Below are 18,351 nucleotides of genomic sequence, written 5' to 3'. Positions count from 1 at the left end.
CAACTCCTTGTGGGGGCAAGGCGCCTGCAGGCTAATCTTTGTCGTCCAGGTGAACGTTGATTCCTCTGACACATTGGTGTGGCTGGCTTCCAGGCTAAGCTGGTGGGTGTTAAGAAGCAAGATTTGGCGGGTCAGATTTCGGAGGACGCATAACTCGACCTTCGCCTCCCGAGCCTGTTGGGGAGTTGCAGTGACAAGATAACAATAGATGTATATTTCCTGGGGAAAAGAGTGTCCATGTACCTTTTTTAAAAGGCATCTGCAATGGTCTGTGTGGACTGCAGGGGTGCACTGATAATGATCATGGTGCAGGGTGCCTCTTGCATCTATCTGTCCTGTTACGTTATGACCATGGTGACACCACTCCCGATTTACATCCAGTTACCAGTAGAAGCTGCAATGGGAACCTAATCCCTGGAATCCCAGATTTAGGACAACCACACTAGTATGCTGAAACATTGGTGACATTGTGGGAGTCAATCCGTGGAACCCAGCAGCCTACCACTACATCTGTATTCAATTTTAAAGATGTCCACAAGGTGGCAGCATTTACCATCACATACAACAGGAGTGCGCCAACAAGACTTTGAGACTGATTCGATTTGAAGCGCCTGTGATGCCATGTTGAGCTTTATACTAAGAGACCATATTTAACCTCAGGTTTCACTGCATCATGAACATGTCTTATACCCCAGTATTGGAAACCATGACAACTGTCTGAAATAAATGGACCACAAATAAACTGTAATAAACGGCCTCACAATCTGCATTGCTTGCTGTTTGGGGTTTTATGCTGGGTTTCTGTACAGCACTTTGTGACATCGGCTGATGTAAAAAAAAAAAAAAATAAAAGGGCTTTATAAATACATTTCATTGATGGATAGTATGTAGTCTGTTGCTAGAACTGACATGCTTTAGTACAGTATTTTCTGTAGGGGTTATTACTTGACCAACGTCAAACTATTTGGTAGTGGTAGTACTTCTCTAAATCGACCACGTCTTTGTCTAAGTAGGCTATATTGGATTCATTTCACATAAAGAATGGCCGGACAGTCATTTTGTTGATTTGAAGAATTTTAATACTGTCCAGTGTTTCTTAACTGGTCTCACTTGTCACCTGAGCAGTAACATCTATGGGAAATATTTTGTTTGCAGGTACCTGAATAATGAATGAAACCGGGTGCGTAGTGTATATTTAACATATCTTTTGACATAACCCTCCAAAGATGGCATCCAATGAGCTTCCTTAAGCCTGAGGATACCTGAGCAAGCGTGTCATTGATGAGCGCAATCAATGTGCCGTGTAATTGAAACTGCATTTTAGTCTTCCAAAATAGATCCCGTTAGATCTATTTTTGGCATCAGGATGTCTGTTATTCCTACTGATCATTCTCTGACACGGCAGCATCTGACCAGTCTTAATTAATAGATTGATTTTTGGGGTTCATATTTCTATCTGTAGGACAATGCACCTTTTGTGTTTGAGCACACGGCCAGGTTGTCTTTTTATTGACCATTTAGGCAACACTTTACATGAAGTTGCTTGTATACTTGTGTGGTGCCGTTGTAATTATATAGTAACACCATGACATAGTTCTTTGGTAATTGCTTTGATTGCATAGTGATGTAGTTTAGCAGCTTAGTTAAGACTTTTCCTTCGCTATACATTGGTCTAATGTCGTTTCATTTTTGTTTGTTTGTACAAGGGCACGGTCTTATCTCAGATGTCTTTATTTATACAGGCCTTAGAGTGAGTACTACACAGACTACATTTTGTTTGTTTTATCTGATTTCATTCTCAAATGACATCAGCAAAGTGGAAAGGGGTTCTAAATCACGTTTTGTTACTCAATTTCAGGCCTGGAAGACTATCTTAGCTAATAATAGGCACTAGCTTTATCGCTTCTTCATCAGTTGACATGCTGCAGTTACCATGGCGACAAACAACACAACACAAGCCCTGTCTTGTATCTCCCCCACTTGCCTCTGAACAAGTGATCTGTCGCTGTCACGCGCCAGAAAAGAAAGGATGCCGTCCCAAAATATCTCACGCCTGCCTCCCAAAATACTTGGGAACGCTGCATCGACGCCTCCTAAAATACACGTGTTTTACAGTATGTGTTGGTATCTATATTTAGCGGTGTGTAGGTGTCGATGTGTGGTGCTCAGTGTAGGGTTCCTATAGAAGTGCAGCTCCACTGACTCCAGGGTCTCTCATATCATAACCTTGAGCCGGCCCTGTGGCTCAGCCACCACAGCTCCATCCCCACTAGGATGTAGTGTAAAGCACATGGTGAGTACCCTCTTCACACAACCTCCGCTGAACGTCATACCGGCCCTGGCTGCAGACATAAAGAACTCACAGGAAGATTTATGGACAATTGTTCCTCCCCCAAAAAATATTTTAATTGGAAAATGGTCTAATACACTAATACACAAATAATCATTTGTGTCTGTGTGTCCCTGCCCCATCATGGATATATTGGCAAAATGGAGCACACTTTACCTTGGTCTCTATGGTTCATTCACCTACCCATCATGTGACACCACTGGTGTGAGGTCACAAACGGCTTATGCAGGCTGGCAGAAACTACAGACACCCTTCAGGGAACCACCGGAAACAGGGAGACGGAGTGACCTCAAATGCACACTGATTCAGTGCATGGGGATCTGCTTCCATAGTGTTGCTACAACAGTACTGGTAACAGAACATGAGTAGCCTACTCCTCATTGTCCACGTCTGCTCTTTGCTATGCTGAGCTAGTCCTGACTGGGAGCACTGACATGTGAAATAGTGCCAAGGTTGAGTGAGATGTTTAGCCAGATGCCTTCCACATGATTAGTTTAAGAGAGATGACATGCTCACGGGGCTGATGCTGGAAATTGGCTTTCCCCTCTCCTTCCCAGAGAGAATAACTAAGAGCCCTGAGAGATGTACAGAAACTGCTTTTTTTCCATGCCCCACCCCCAACGTGAATACCATCCAGAGAAACGTTAAACTGACGTTTATTGTCACGAGTCTTGTCCTGGATACAGAACTGAGCAATTTTAGTCCATATAATGAACTAAAATATAAATGCAATATGCAACTACATATAAGGAAATCAGTCAATTGAAATATTCATTAGGCCCTCATCTATGGATTTCACATGACTGGGAATACAGATACCTTTTTAAAAAGGTAGGGGCTTGGATCAGAAACCCAATCAGTATCTGGTGTGACCACCATTTAACTCAGGCCGAGCGGCACATCTCCTTCACATAGAGTTGATCAGGCTGTTGATTGTGACCTGTGGAATGTTGTCCCACTCCTCTTCAATGGCTGTGCGACGTTTCTGGATATTGGCGGAAACTGGAACACGCTGTCGTACACGTCGATCCAGAGCATCCCACACATGCTCAACAGATGACATGTCTGGTGAATATGCAGGCCATGGAAGAACTGGGACATTTTCAACTTCCCGGAATTGTGTACAGATCCTTGCGACATGGGGCCATGCAATATCATGCTGAAACATGAGGTGATGGTGGCGGATGAATGGCACAACAATGGTCCTTAGGATATCGTCACGGTATCTCTGTGCATTATGGCTACCCATACCATAACCCCACCGCCACCACGGGCACTCTGTTCACAACAATGACATCAGCAAACCGCTCACCCACACAATGCCCACCATACACGTGGTCTGCGGTTGTGAGGCCAGTTGGACGTACTGCGTATTTTGCGTTTTATAATTATGTTCAGTACAATTTAAGGTTAGGGGTAGGCATTAATTAGGGTTAGATGTGGGGTTAGGGTCCGGTTTAAAATCAGATTATATGAATATGCCAGCTAGTGACCACCACAGAGCTGCCTCTTTTATTTTTATGAGAACAGAATTCCGAACTCCATACACATTTTTATGACATTAAAGGAGTAGAAGCGAGAGACAGAGTAGAGGGCAAAGAAAACCATAGGGCTCATGCAGGGATTGAACAGGTTCCAGAGGCAGGAGTGTTACCCACTCGACCAGACTCCAGTCTGGACAGAAATGCTTGTCCTTGGTCTGTGTTCTACAGTATGACAAAGGATCCCTCTTGAACATGCCAATATGTTGACCCATGACCCTAGCAATAACACCAGACAACAGGATTGCATAACTCAGCAATTAGCCTGAAATATTACCGCACGTTGAGTGTTTCAATTAGTAAACCTCTCACTCCTTCACTCCACATGAACCTTGTCACCTCCTCTCTAATACAGTTGAAGTCTAATATATCGGTTGGAGTCATTAACTTGTTTTTCAACCACTCCACAAATTTCTTGTTAAACAAACTATAGTTTTGGCAAGTCAGTTAGGACATCTACTTTGTGCATGACACAAGTCATTTTTCCAACAATTGTTTGCAGACAGATTATTTCACTTATAATTCACTGTATCACAATTCCAGTGGATCAGAAGTTTACATACATTAAGTTGACCCTGCCTTTTAAACAGCTTGGAAATTTCCAGAAAATGATGTCATGACTTTAGAAGGTTCTGGTGGGTTAATTGTCATCATTTGAGTAAATTGGAGGTGTACCTGTGGATGCCTACCTTCAAACTCAGTGCCTCTTTGCTTGACATCATGGGAAAATCAAAAGAAATCAGCCACATCAGAAAATAACATTGTAGACCTCCACAAGTCTGATTCATCCTCGGGAGCAATTTCCAAACGTCTGAAGGTACCACGTTCATCTGTACAAACAATAGTACGCAAGTATAAACACCATGGGACCACGCAGCCGTCACACTGCTCATGAAGGAGACACGTTCTGTCTCCTAGAGATGAACATACTGTGGTGCAAAGTCCCTTGTGAAGATGATGGAGGAAACAGGTACAAACGTATCTGTATCCACAGTAAAACGAGTCCTATATCCACATAACCCGAAAGGCCGCTCAGCAAGGAGGAAGCCACTGCTCCAAAGCCGTCATAAAACAGCCAGGCTATGGTTTGCAACTGCACATGGGGATAAAGATCATACTTTTTGGAGAAATGTCCTCTTGTCTGATGAAACAAAAAAATAGAACTGTCTGGCCATAAGAACCATTGTTATGTTTGGAGGAAAAAAGATGAGGCTTGCAAGCCGAAGAACACCACCCTAACCTTGATGCACGGGGGTGGCAGTACCATGTTGTGGGGGTGCTTTCCTGCAGGAGGGACTGGTGCACTTCACAAAATAGATGGCATCATGAGGAAGTAAAATTATGTGTATATACTGAAGCAACATCTCAAGACATCAGTCATGAAGTTAAAGCTTGTTCGCAAATGGGTCTTCCAAATGGACAATGACCCCAAGCAGACTTCCAAGTTGTGGCAAAATGGCTTAAGGACAACAAAGTCAAGGTATTGGAGTGGCCATCACAAAGCTTTGACCTCAATCCTATAGAAAATTTGTGGGCAGAACTGAAAAAATGTGTGCGAACAAGGAGGCCTACACACCTGACTCAATTACACCAGCTCTGTCAGGAGGAATGGGCCAAATTTCACCCAACTTATTGTGGGAAGCTTATGAAAGGCTACGCGAAACATTTGGCCCAAGTTAAACAATTTAAAGGCAATGCTACCAAATACTAATTGAGTGTATGTAAACTTCTGACCCACTGGGAATGTGATGAAAGAAATAAAAGCTGAAATAAATCGTTCTCTCTACTATTATTCTGACATTTCACATTCTTAAAATAAAGTGGTGATCCTAACTGACCGAAGACAGGGAATTCTTACTAGGATTAAACATCAGGAATGAAAAACTGAGTTTAAATGTATTTGGCTAAGGTGTATGTAAACATCCGACTTCAACTGTATGTGACCATCAGACAATGTGGCCTGCCTCTGGGTTCAAAGAAAGTCATCAAATGGAGAAGCAACAATATCTCCTACTGCATGGACTCCAACCAACATGGTTAAGGTTGGCTTGTCACTCGCCACACCTGCTGTCTCCTGAACCCACCATGCTTAGGTGGGGTCAATCACGCACCCAGAGATCATTCTACATTTTCCAAGACCCAGGTTCTAAAATAGTCCCCATCGCCTTTTATAAATCAAAGTTTGTCTATAAAAAGCATTGGCTGACCAGCAGCCACATCGCCTTATCTTTAGCTTTATTTATGTCCTGCTGTTGACAGCACCACTTGCAAGCTTTCCAGTCACTGTTCAATAGGTCACGTGTCGGTAAGCCCTCGTTGCTGAAAGCACCGTCTATTGAAAACAGGCCAGCCGGGCTGCCTTACAGCAATACTGCCTGCAGCTATAGCTCTCATCACTATTACACTAGCAATATTCTTGTTCTCAACTTCTTTCCTCCAACGTGCCTTTTTTAGGGTACTTTGTTGATGAGAGATAAGCACCTCCTCTGTCGTAAAAACATGTTTGACAGTGTTATGTTTATCATGTATTCTATACTGAACAAAAATTTGAACGCAACATGTTTCATGAGCAGAAATTAAAGATCCCAGAAGTTTTCCATGCACACAAAAAGTTTATTTTTCTCATGTTGTGCATACATTTATTTATATCCCTGTTCAGTGAGCATTTCTCCTTTGCCAATATAATCCATCCACCTGACAGGGGTGGCATATCAAAAAGCTTTTTAAGCAGCATGAGCATTACACAGGTGCACCTTATGCTGGGGACAAAAGGCCCCTCTAAAATGTGCGGTTTTGTCACACAACACAATGTCACAGATGTCTCAAGTTTTGAGGGAGAATGCAATTGGCATGCTGACTGCAGGAATGACCACCAGAGCTGTTGCCAGATAATTTAAGGTTAATTTCTCTACCATAAGCCGCCTCCAATGTCGTTTTTGAGAATTTGTCAGTAAGTCCAACCGGCCAACCGCAGACCACATGTATCCACGCCAGCCCAGGACCTCCACATCCGGCTTCTTCACCTGCGAGATCGTCTAAAACCAACCACCTGGACAGCTGATGGAACTGAGGGGTATTTCTGCGTCCCTTCCCAGTCATGTGAAATCCATAGATTAGATCCTAATTCATTCATTTCAATTGACTGATTTCCTTATGAATTGTAACTCAGTAAAGTTGTTGGAATTGTTGCATGTTGCGTTTTATATTTTTGTTCAGTATATTTTAAATAAAGGCTATAAAATCCCTCCATAGGTGATTTACCATGACTATACAACTTTGTGTATACGTTGTCTGATATCTATTACTCTAAATATTTTAAATTAATGTGAACGGCCCAATGCAGCTGTTTTTTTTCACAATATCAAATCATTTCTGGGTAACAACCTTACTGTGATTGTTTTCAATCAAAATGGTCATAAATAAATAAAAATAGCTTTTTAACAAGAGTAATTCCTCAATCAAGAATTTAGCTACGACTGTCTGTGTGGTCTGAGTGGGGAGAAAAAACTAGCTGTTATTGGCAGAGAGATTTGGAACTCTTTGTTATTAGTCAGCTAATGAATTTACTGTCCGGTAGGTCAAAACTCCATCTAATCAAAACAGATTGAAATTCCAGGCAGTCTTTTCAAATAGATCTTACACTAAAAGAGCATTATCATTAATTTCACAATATTATTCCAACCTCATAGTGTGGAAATATATATAAAAAACACAGGTAAATCACATGTTTGACTGGACTATGCCTTTATGGAGAAGCAATGTCCCGAAGAAAGGATTACCATGACTCCATTACAGTCAAAACAAGGTCAAACAAAATAAAGCCCTGAACTTCCCCTCTGAGTGCTTTGTGCTCAGTGAGTGAAACGACTGAAGCCTTTGGCTGGCCTTGGGGAGTGCACTGAGGACTGGCACCAATGACTGCCTAACACTCACCCAGGAGCCTTGACAGGCCTGTTTACCTGAGGACAGGGATGTAAAGTCCCTCTTCAAGTTTCCAGGACACATACTTGATAAGGCGACAGCAGCAGGCTCGTTTTGGAGTACCAATTCAGTGGCTGTACTAATGTGAGAGACAATATCCGCCATCACTAAGTGGAGAAAGTGGAGACTCTGGACGTGACAACTGTGTTAATTAACGCCATAGAGTCGATTTGATATGTTGCGTTGGTGCTTCATAGCCATGGCAACAAAGGGAGAGGTCAGCTGACCTGAGGCTGTAGAGGCTAAGCCCCACCGCAGCCAGGATGACAGGAGGCCAGGTGTTGGAATTCCTGAATGGAACCCAGTACGAGTGTGGATGAATGGTTAATCCTGAGAGATCCACAGGGCCCAGCCGACACACTGAAGCTGCTTCATGTAGTTAGTGTAGTAGTGTTTAAACTTGATGATCAGACACCAGCAGCACCCTGGGTAGTGTGTTATATCACGTCCACATTACGGCCTATATAGCATTGCAGATCAGTTAACAAGAAATGGAATAGGGTTATATGCATGTTACAACAGTGTTTGTCTATTAGGCCATTTTAGGGCGTCTGCCAATATATTTAAGCACTTTACTCACCCTAAAGAGTCATGGACAATACTGTCTGAGATCACAGAACAATAAAGGCACCCGCATTCTAGGTTCGGTTTGCTCTTCTAGGCGAAGCGAACGCCTGTGCCTCGCATACTCCCTTAAAAGACCTTTAATTGAAAAACTAGAAAAAAATCGTAAATTTTACTGTTTGTCCCTTCTGAGACACTGAAGCAACAACATACCCAGTAACACATCCTCAAAATAGTCATAATTAATCTAAAATCAATCTATAAATCTGTCATTCATTTTGACATTTTAGCAAAGGTCTTGAGTGAAAAAAAATGGGCATGCAAACTAGTTGTCTCTCGGTGAATGACAACAAACACTTCATTGAAGAATCCCATCCATGGTTCCCACTCCTACTTGGAGTAGTGCTGTTGGCCAATCACCGACAATGGGGGCGTAGACTTCGGCTACGGAACTTCGATTTGCCCCAAGAAAATGCTTTGTGTGAGTGAACAGCCGGGTGGGGAAAAAACCTGCCGAACACCAAAACGAACCAAAACGTCACAAAATGTCATCATAATATATGCACAAAATGTTTCAGACTGGGATCCATATGACAGGCTTTAAGAGTGCTTTTGGCTTTGCTGCCCCATCATCTTGGAACACGTTGCAGAAGGACTTAAAAATGAGATCATTTCCTTCTGATTGATGATTTTTAAATCCTGGATTAATATAATAAATAATAATATATGCCAATTAGCAGACGCTTTTATCCAAAGCGACTTACAGTCATGTGTGCATACATTCTACGTATGGGTGGTCCCGGGGATCGAACCCACTACCCTGGCATTACAAGCGCCATGCTCTACCAACTGAGCTACAGAAGGACTTTGAAGGGCTGCTGACGACTGACTGCACGTGTTTTTAAACCTGCTCTTTTAAGCTCTCCCGTGCATTTTGCACTGTTTTAACTTCCATTTAATTGTTACCTTTTATGTGTTGTTGTATCTATTGTGTAAATACATGTAGGCTGCTCTCTTGGCCGGGGCTCACTTGAAAAAGAGATGGAGATCTCAAATGTTAAATAAAGGAGAACATTTAAAGCAAAGCAGATTTGTGGACATGTAACCCGACACTGGCTACTCTAGGTGACATCTCGCTCGTTGTAATAGTTTTATTTTGTGTAGCCTTCAGCGTTGTTTTGTCTCCGTTTCATTTTGTTGTCGTCATTATTGGTCCGTCTGATCTTCAGTTGTTTTAAAAGCCTTCGTCATAGTCATCTATAGTACATCCAACTCCGTCAACGTCTGTCTGTGCGTGTGCTCATCTCTGTGTGTGTAAAGTTGCATTTGGGCATAATATTTTCGGGATGTGCACAGGCTCTGTGGCCCACAGGGCTCTGTGAATGGAGAGGTTCTGTCAGGACCGGCGTAGCTCCATGATGTCAGCAGAGGAGAGGGAGAAAGATTTGCAGGAGTTCTGAGCAGAGGCAGCCTTTACAATTGCCAGACTCAACTTTTAATGGAGCTATCTGTGCCTCTGTTGTTACTGGGACAGAACCGTCAGATTAGAACCATTGATAGTCCCCTCACCGTGGGAGGTACTATGAAGCTTGGTGTTTCAAATTAAAGAGCCGTTGGAAAGAGGGTCAGAGGGTGAGGGGGCGATGAGTTTAAAGAGGGGGCTTGTGTAAATGGAAAAAGTGGGTTCAAGACCTGCATTTGTCATTTCAAATGACGCCACTATAGTAAATTCTGTCTCTCGCTCATATCCCAAAACGAACAGATGAGTAAGGAATTCTTCGCTGTCTGCTTTGCTTTTAATATTCTTTAGACAGTCTAGTAATGATTATCTTTTCATTTCACCAATTTAAAATCAAAATGCTCTCTTCTCTGTTGGCGTCGTTGATTTGATTTAAAACAGACTGACCTACTATAGCTCCCATTCTGATGATATCGAGCAATATCATATTCATGTAGCCAGGCATATTGTTTAAAGTGTATACGTTGATTGCACGCATACTTAAGGTGCTGATAAACATGTACCTTGAAGCCTTATGCCTGGTCTATCTTGAATTTCCCTTGCAGTAGGAGATGAAATATCACACAGACTGCTTGTGCCTTGTTCTGAGTGGAATCGCCCACACAGAGACAGAGGATCACATCCCACACAACTCAAGGCTGCTTCTGCTGGTGACCTTACACGTTGGCACTCCACTACACACTCCACAGACTCAGACAGTGGGCGAATAATGTGGGATACTACTGTATGTCAGTGTGACTGTGGAGCAGCTTAGTTCGAGGTGTTACTCTTCCACTATCGCATACTCAACGAGTGAGCTGGAAGTGCTGGGAAGAGTGGGCGGCCATGTTGGATAAAGTGAGCAACACTTGCTCTTTTGCGGCGTGGCTGAGTTGAGTCGAGCCATCAGTAAGCCTTGAGAGGAGATGTGAGTGACTGTGGAGGCTGACTCTGTGTGTGACAGTGCACTGCAAAGGAGTATGATTGGGTGTAGGAGAGAGGGGTTTGTGTAGGCAGGTTGTGTAGGCAGCAAGTGACTGTTCAGGGTGTTTGTAGTGTTTGAAGTCAATTTATGTGCTGTGTTTTGTTGTTTCGTTGTTGGTAATTATCGGTGACGGGTGACAAATTGGTCATTTGGGTTATGGTAGGCACTTACATGGGAATTATATGTCAAAAGAAAAAGAGTCATTAACATGGTTATTCATAATTGGAGACAAAAAAAAGCATTATGAGTGATGTGGGACAATTATAGGTTTTGTTCAGTGTTGTAAAAGAACAGCAGCAGGCCATGCAGAGTGCAGCATTTTATGAGTGATAGTGCACAGTCACATCTGTTGTGTTCCCACAGCATGCTCTCGTTATGATGAATTGTACTGACTGCTTTCCTTGCTGGTGAAGTCCAAACCTCTGTCAGTTACTATAGGAGCAGATGGGAGGAATCTAAAATGGAGTTTCTGTTTTACTGGGGATTGTTTCACTAAATTACTATTCTTTCTTGACAGACAGCAATATTGAGTAGATGGCCAGACCAGTGCACATGCTATATGGTTCTGGGTGCAGAGATCACTAAATGACAGACCGTAAATATCTTACTATAAGAGAAAAATCATACAGATACTGCATATTGTGCTGTATGCGGTATGTGTTGGACATGCCGGCAAAAGCCAGCGATGCAGAGGTCCTCTCATGCTCCTGATTCTTTTCATAGCACCTTTTCAGAAGCATCTTTCTGGCTTCCCAAAGAAAGCTGCTTAGCTCTCAATGTCCCCCATCTTAATGTGAGCCATTTGATTTAATGAAACCATTGTCCCTGAACAACCTTCCCTCTCTCCACAGTCATCCACTCCTCTCCTCTTCTCTCTCCACCTAGCTGTGAATCACACGGGTAGGCCTACTTTCTTCCCTCCCTGCCATGTAATCACGCCGCTCTCTTGTGAAGTGAAAATGTCACGCATTCAAAGAAGAATGATGAATGATACTCTTCTTGGAGTTATGTAGTAGTTGACTGAGGAGAAAAAGGCTTGCCATGTCATACAATTGAGGCATAGGGCAATCTTCAGGAGGGTTACAATAATCAAACAACAGACCAAAAAGCTCTCCATGTTTTCATCCCTCCTATGTAATTATGGGTCACGATTATCTGCGACCTTTTACAGTTGAAGTCGGAAGTTTACATACACTTGTTGGAGTCATTAGAACTCATTTTTCAACCACTCCACAAATTTCTTGTTAACAAACTATAATTTTGGCAAGTTGGTTAGGACATCTACTGTATGCATGACACAAGTCATTTTTTCAACAATTGTTTACATACAGATTATTTCAAATCAAATCAAATGTATTTATATAGCCCTTCTTACATCAGCTGATATCTCAAAGTGCTGTACAGAAACCCAGCCTAAAACCCCAAGCAATGTGGTGTAGAAGCACGGTGGCTAAGAAAAACTCCCTAGAAATGTCAAAACCTAGGAAGAAACCTAGAGAGGAACCAGGTTATGAGGGGTGGCCAGTCCTCTTCTGGCTGTGCCGGGTAGAGTTTATAACAGAACATGGCCGAGATGTCCAAATGTTCATAAATGACCAGCATGGTCAAATAATAATAATCACAGTAGTTGTCGAGGGTGCAACAGGTTAGCACCTCAGGAGTAAATGTCAGTTGGCTTTTCATAGCCGATCATTAAGAGTATCTCTACCACACCTGCTGTCTCCAGAGAGTTGAAGCAGCAGGTCTGGGACAGGTAGCATGTCCGGCGAACAGGTCAGGGTTCCATAGCCGCAGGCAGAACAGTTGAAACTGGATCAGCAGCACGGCCAGGTGGACTGGGGACAGCAAGGAGTCATCATGCCAGGTAGCCCTGAGGCATGGTCCTAGGGCTCAGGTCCTCCGAGAGAGAGAAAGAAAGAAAGAGAGAATTAGAGAGAGCATACTTAAATTCACACAGGACACTGGATAAGACAGAAAAATACTCCAGATATAACAGACTGACCACCCGACACATAAACACACTTATAATTATAATTCACTGAATCACAATTCCAGTGGGTCAGAAGTTCACATACACTACATTGACTGTGCCTTTAAACAGCTTGGAAAATTCCTCAATTGTTTAAAACCTGTTGAGGCGATGGGTTCCACCCAGGGAACCCCACCCCCCCATTCAGCTGAAAAGGTGGCGCAGGGAATGCAAAGATATTCTTTAGAAATATTTAACCTCCACACATTAACAAGTCCAATACCTCAAATGAAAGATAAACACCTTGTTCATCTACGCAGCGTGTCAGATTTTTTAAATGTTTTACGGCGAAAACACAACATATATTTATGTTAGACCACCACCAAACCAAAGAAAAAACGTAGCAATTTTTTCCAGCAAAAGATAAAATGACAAAAGCAGGATTTTAAAAAAAAACAATCACTAACCTCTTGAAAATCTTCATTAGATGACAGTCATATGACATGTTACACAGTACATTTATGTTTTGTTCGATAATATGCATTTTATATCCATAAATCTCGGTTTACATTGACGCCATGTTCAGAAAATCCTCCAGAATATCCGGAGGAATTATAGAAAGCTACACCAGATAACAGAAATACTCATCATAAACTTTGACTAAAGATACATGTTCTACATATAATTAAAGATACACTGGTTCTTAATGCAACCGCTGTGTCACTTTTTTTTTACGTTACGGAAAAAGCCTAACATTGCAATAATCTGAGACGGCGCTCAGACGTAACAATATTTCTCCACCATGTTGGAGTCAACAGAAATACAAAATTACAACATAAATATTCCCTTACCTTTGATGATCTTTCATCAGAATGTAGTGCAAGGAGTCCTAGTACAACAATACATCGTTTTGTTCCATAATGCTCCATTCTTGTATCCAAGTAGCAGCATTTGCTATCACTTTCAGCTCACATGCCCAGAAAATGACTTCTGGTCCAGGATAACTTCGCATGAAAACTTCCAAAAGACATATTACAGGTCGAAAGAAACAAGTCAAACTAAATGCAGAAACAATCTTCAGGATGTTATAATCATATATATCCAATAACATTCCAACCGGATCCTTCGTTTTCATCTGGGGCTGATTGAAACAGCCGTAGCACTCAAAGAGAGATGAGTCACAACAAAATGGCATTCTCTTGCGACACCAACTACTTTCCTTCCCATTAGGTCAAAGTTCACAGCAAATGCTCCATTACACTTTCTACTGAATGAGGATATCTAGTGGAAGACGTAGGAAGTGTTTCCAGATCCATAACTTGTTGGGAAGGGAGGGGGCGATGACGTCAAAGTTGCCCCAAGTTTCAGGATTTCAAAACTTGTTTGGAAGATTGAATTATGGCTGTGAGTATAACAGAACTCACAGGGCAGGCAAACGGTTTTAGTAACTTCGGAGTGTTTTCTATCCAATATTAATAATAATATGCATATATTAGCAATTTAGGACAGATTTTGATGCAGTTCACTATGGGCACGCAATTGATCCAAAGCGGAAATACTGCCCCCTATCTCTAACTGCTGAAATAATTCTCTCTACTATTATTCTGACATTTCACATTCTTAAAATAAAGCGGTGATCCTAACTGACCTAAAACGTGGGATTTTTAACAGGATTAAATGTCCGGAATTGTTAAAAAACTGAGTATAAATGTATTTGGCTAAGGTGTGTGTAAACTTCCGACTTCAACTGTACCTATCACGACATTATAGTGTATTTTGTGACATATTGTTGGTAGCCCGTCAGTGGCTTTTGCCATGTTCTACTATTCATCTGACTGAGTACAATAAGAAGTGCTAGACCAAAAGCTAAGCTAATTGTATTAGCAAAGCCAAGCGGTAGCATTCTCACAGGGCAGCCAATACTGACTGCCTTAATGCAATTACACAAAGGTCTATTCCAAAGCCCACACCTGCAACACTACTTTGATAGGGAAGATGCAGAGCCCATTAGCTGCTACATGAATTTAAACGTCGGTGCCTCTGTGAATTATTGTGTACTACGTCACAAGGCTTCAAGGTCCAAATTAATTAAGAACACCATCCACATCTCGCCCACCGCATCGCCATCCAGCAGATAGCATGAGTGACGCACAGACCTGGTCCAACCTGCTGCTTTACTTACAGTATCAAACATCCAAAAGGGGTTATTTGTCACACAAAAAGAGTGACACGAAATCAGATGGACTCAGACATAAAGCTCGGAACAAGCTGTTCCTAAGTGTTGTTCAGCAGTCTAACAGGCAGTAATGTACTTCTCTCTTTTCAAAGGACTTTCTGCTCATACTCTGTTGCTTGGCAAACAATGTCTGAAGTGGGTCTGGAGACTGGAGAGTGCCTTTTATTTAGCTGCCTACTTTACACACCTCTGTGCTTTGATGAAGTGATGACCTTGCCCTGCTGGAGCACAATGCAAATGCCACATGTGACGTTACGTGAACATGTACCGTGGAAATGACTGTAAAAAATCATTATGAAATACAAATTCATCATTTGTAGTGTACACTTTCTTGTAGTATACATATTATTTAGCCTGTTGTTTTCTTCAGAAGTGGTGTTATCAATGGTTTTAGGCTACTATTGTCTATTGATGTGTGAGGGCAGGACACGCGTGCTGAGAATGCTCTCCTGTAGTTCTAGGACGTGATGGCTATAGTAAACACAGGATTTAACGCCACTCAGCGTAGCCAGTGGAGCGACACTGTTTCTGAAATAAACCCCTCCCACGTCTGTGACAGCCCCCTTCGGCAGGATCTGTTTCTGTCACTGAATGGGACCTTATTGGAGCCAAACCATGCCTTTCTGTTTCTGGGAAGGCTATGACGTCACGAGGAGCAGCTGGGGACAGTTGGATATACATAGTTCCATGTAGCACAGTTAGGCTACCACAGAGCAGAGGCAGCCAGCTGGAGCATGGGGTTCATTGTCATGCAATACCAATGCCTCAGTCACTTTTTCAATGTTTCCTGTCACTGAGTCTGCTTACAAGTTCATCTGGAAAGAGCTTGAATAGCCAGGGCTTTTCATAGGTAAGACACTAATAGGAATAAGAAAATAATCAATTATACCTATGTGTTTTGTCAGCGAATCCAAGCATGTTGTAATCAAAATGCTCAATTCAGACACCCTGTTTCTTGATTTGAACTTGATTCAAATAAGTCTCTGCATTTTAATTTCAGACGAGGGTAATGTAGAGAGACGCAGACACATTTGAAGGAGAGAAGTCATTTTCGGCAGACCTATTCTGTGTGTCACAGAGCAGACCCAAATCACACCCCCAAAATTGGATTTCATGCTTGTCCCTTTCCCAAACCCACAGGCGATAGAAATGCTCAATATGATTAAATATACTTCAGATCAGGGAAATGACAGGTTTCCTGGTAGAGAGAGGAAGGCTTTTCCAATTTTCTGTCTTCTAACCTTCAGTCGACTTCTGTAATCTTGCCCGTTGTAAACAGGCCGGTGCAATGGAGGTAGGTTGAGAGGTACTAAGTGGCCAAAGCCCTATTAAATGAATCAAGGCAGTGAAACGGCCCTCTCTTTCTGAGCTATTAAGTGGGTTTATAAATAGGCGGTGGAGGTGATGGTAAATTCTTTCCAAGTGTGAGAGCAGCTAATTTTCACACTGCTGCCAAGGCTGGCATGGCATCAATTTAAGGTCATTCACTTCCTGCCCTTACCAGCTGCAGATAGACAGTAGAAGTGGGTCCCCCACTCACGGTCAAGCCCAGCAGAGGTACCCCAGGGATTCCCTAACGAAACATTCAGTATGGCCGCTTTTAAACTGCCTCAGGAACTCCTGCTAGGTTCTAAAATGGTTACTGTGATGTCAAACTTTCCCCGTGCTTGACTTGGTGTGAAATAGGTTCCGGGACTCATTTTGGGCTACGATAGTGTTTATATTTAGCTGTAAGAGCTCCACAATACTTTGAGCTAATATTCGATAAGAGGAACAGGAGCTCAACCAGTAGAACATTATGAGGGACCGGTACTCCACCTCCGGTGAGCTCCTGCCCGAGTCAAGCACTGAACTTCCCTACATGCTGCTGATATACAGATAACCCCCATTACAGATGATCATGTTTGGCCAAAGTCAAATTGCTCACTGAGAGAATTCAAAATATGCTTTTTCAGAGGAGAAAACACACAACAATGTTAAGTGACCCAGCAATGGAAACAGAGCATCCATATGTGGTACATTACCTCTCGTTTTCCTTGAGCCAGTTGGCGGGGACAGGGTCGAAAATGTCTCCTTCATACATGTCCCTGCCCCATAGCCAGCTGAACTACTCTGGTCCACAGAGACACAGAATATGGGCCCAGAGAGGCTAAATATAGAGCAACAGTCCCTCACAGCCATACTAATGCTTGACCCTATATCAAAAGCAGGCTCGTTTGGCCTTTTCTACGGGGCCTTTGCGGTTATTCTGCTTCCGAAGTACGTAAGCATGTGCTGTTTTTAGCTGGGTCACGTGTGTATTAGTTCCAGTGTAATTCCCTTGTGTATGATTCCATGCACATGTACTGTTGGGTACTATTAGAAGACGACATGGAGGAAGGAGCAACTTGCCTGCCCTTTCTATATATAGTATACTGGATTTAAATGTTATTTTTATACGTCCTAATGCTTCCTGTTGTTGTTGTTGTTATTATTATTATTGTGTTCTTCCTAGTACAGCCTAGTACGCTTGTGGAACACGGCTGAGCGGAGCGTCTGTGGATGTGAACTCCTTTCTGCTTTGACACACCACAGCCCATTTAACCCTGCATGGGAGATGACATCGCTAACCCATCTGCTAACCTGCACGCAGATGTATACATGAATAGCTATAATCTCAGCGTTCACATAAACCAGATGCATGAAAGGGTATAACATGGCTGCTGGTCTTTGTTTATAGGGCCGCCAATGGAGCTAGGGCCAATTCCTCCAAGGATAAATGTACCATTAGAAAACCAGAATGCATCAACTTGGTTCTAAACATCATTTTTTAAATAAAATTGTGTTGGTTTGCCGCTGGGCGTCATTCAGAGGACCTTGAGTATTGGGCTATTTATGGCATCCCCTGGGTGTATATATAGCCCAGCACGCTTTTCAGGTCATCAAGGTCCCTTAAGCTATTGTCATCATCCTGTAAATTGGAGGCACATTGCTAAATGTGATTAAGACTGCTCTCTGGATAATCATGGCTGGCCTATTACATGTACAACCATTTTGAGGTGGTTATTATAGATCCACAAGGGATGGAATGATAAAAGGCCTGGCGGTGCAGTCAAAAATGTGATTTCCTGTATTTTATATACATTTCAACACTATGAGGTTGGAAAAATACTGTGAAATTGTGAAAATTATGATAATGCCATTTTAGAAGTTTCTAGAGCTGTTTAAAAAGACACCCTGAAATTTCA

The sequence above is a fragment of the Oncorhynchus keta genome, chromosome 2, assembly GCF_023373465.1.
Source record: "Oncorhynchus keta strain PuntledgeMale-10-30-2019 chromosome 2, Oket_V2, whole genome shotgun sequence".
NCBI lineage: Eukaryota > Metazoa > Chordata > Actinopteri > Salmoniformes > Salmonidae > Oncorhynchus > Oncorhynchus keta.
This window is presented reverse-complemented; position numbering follows the sequence as displayed.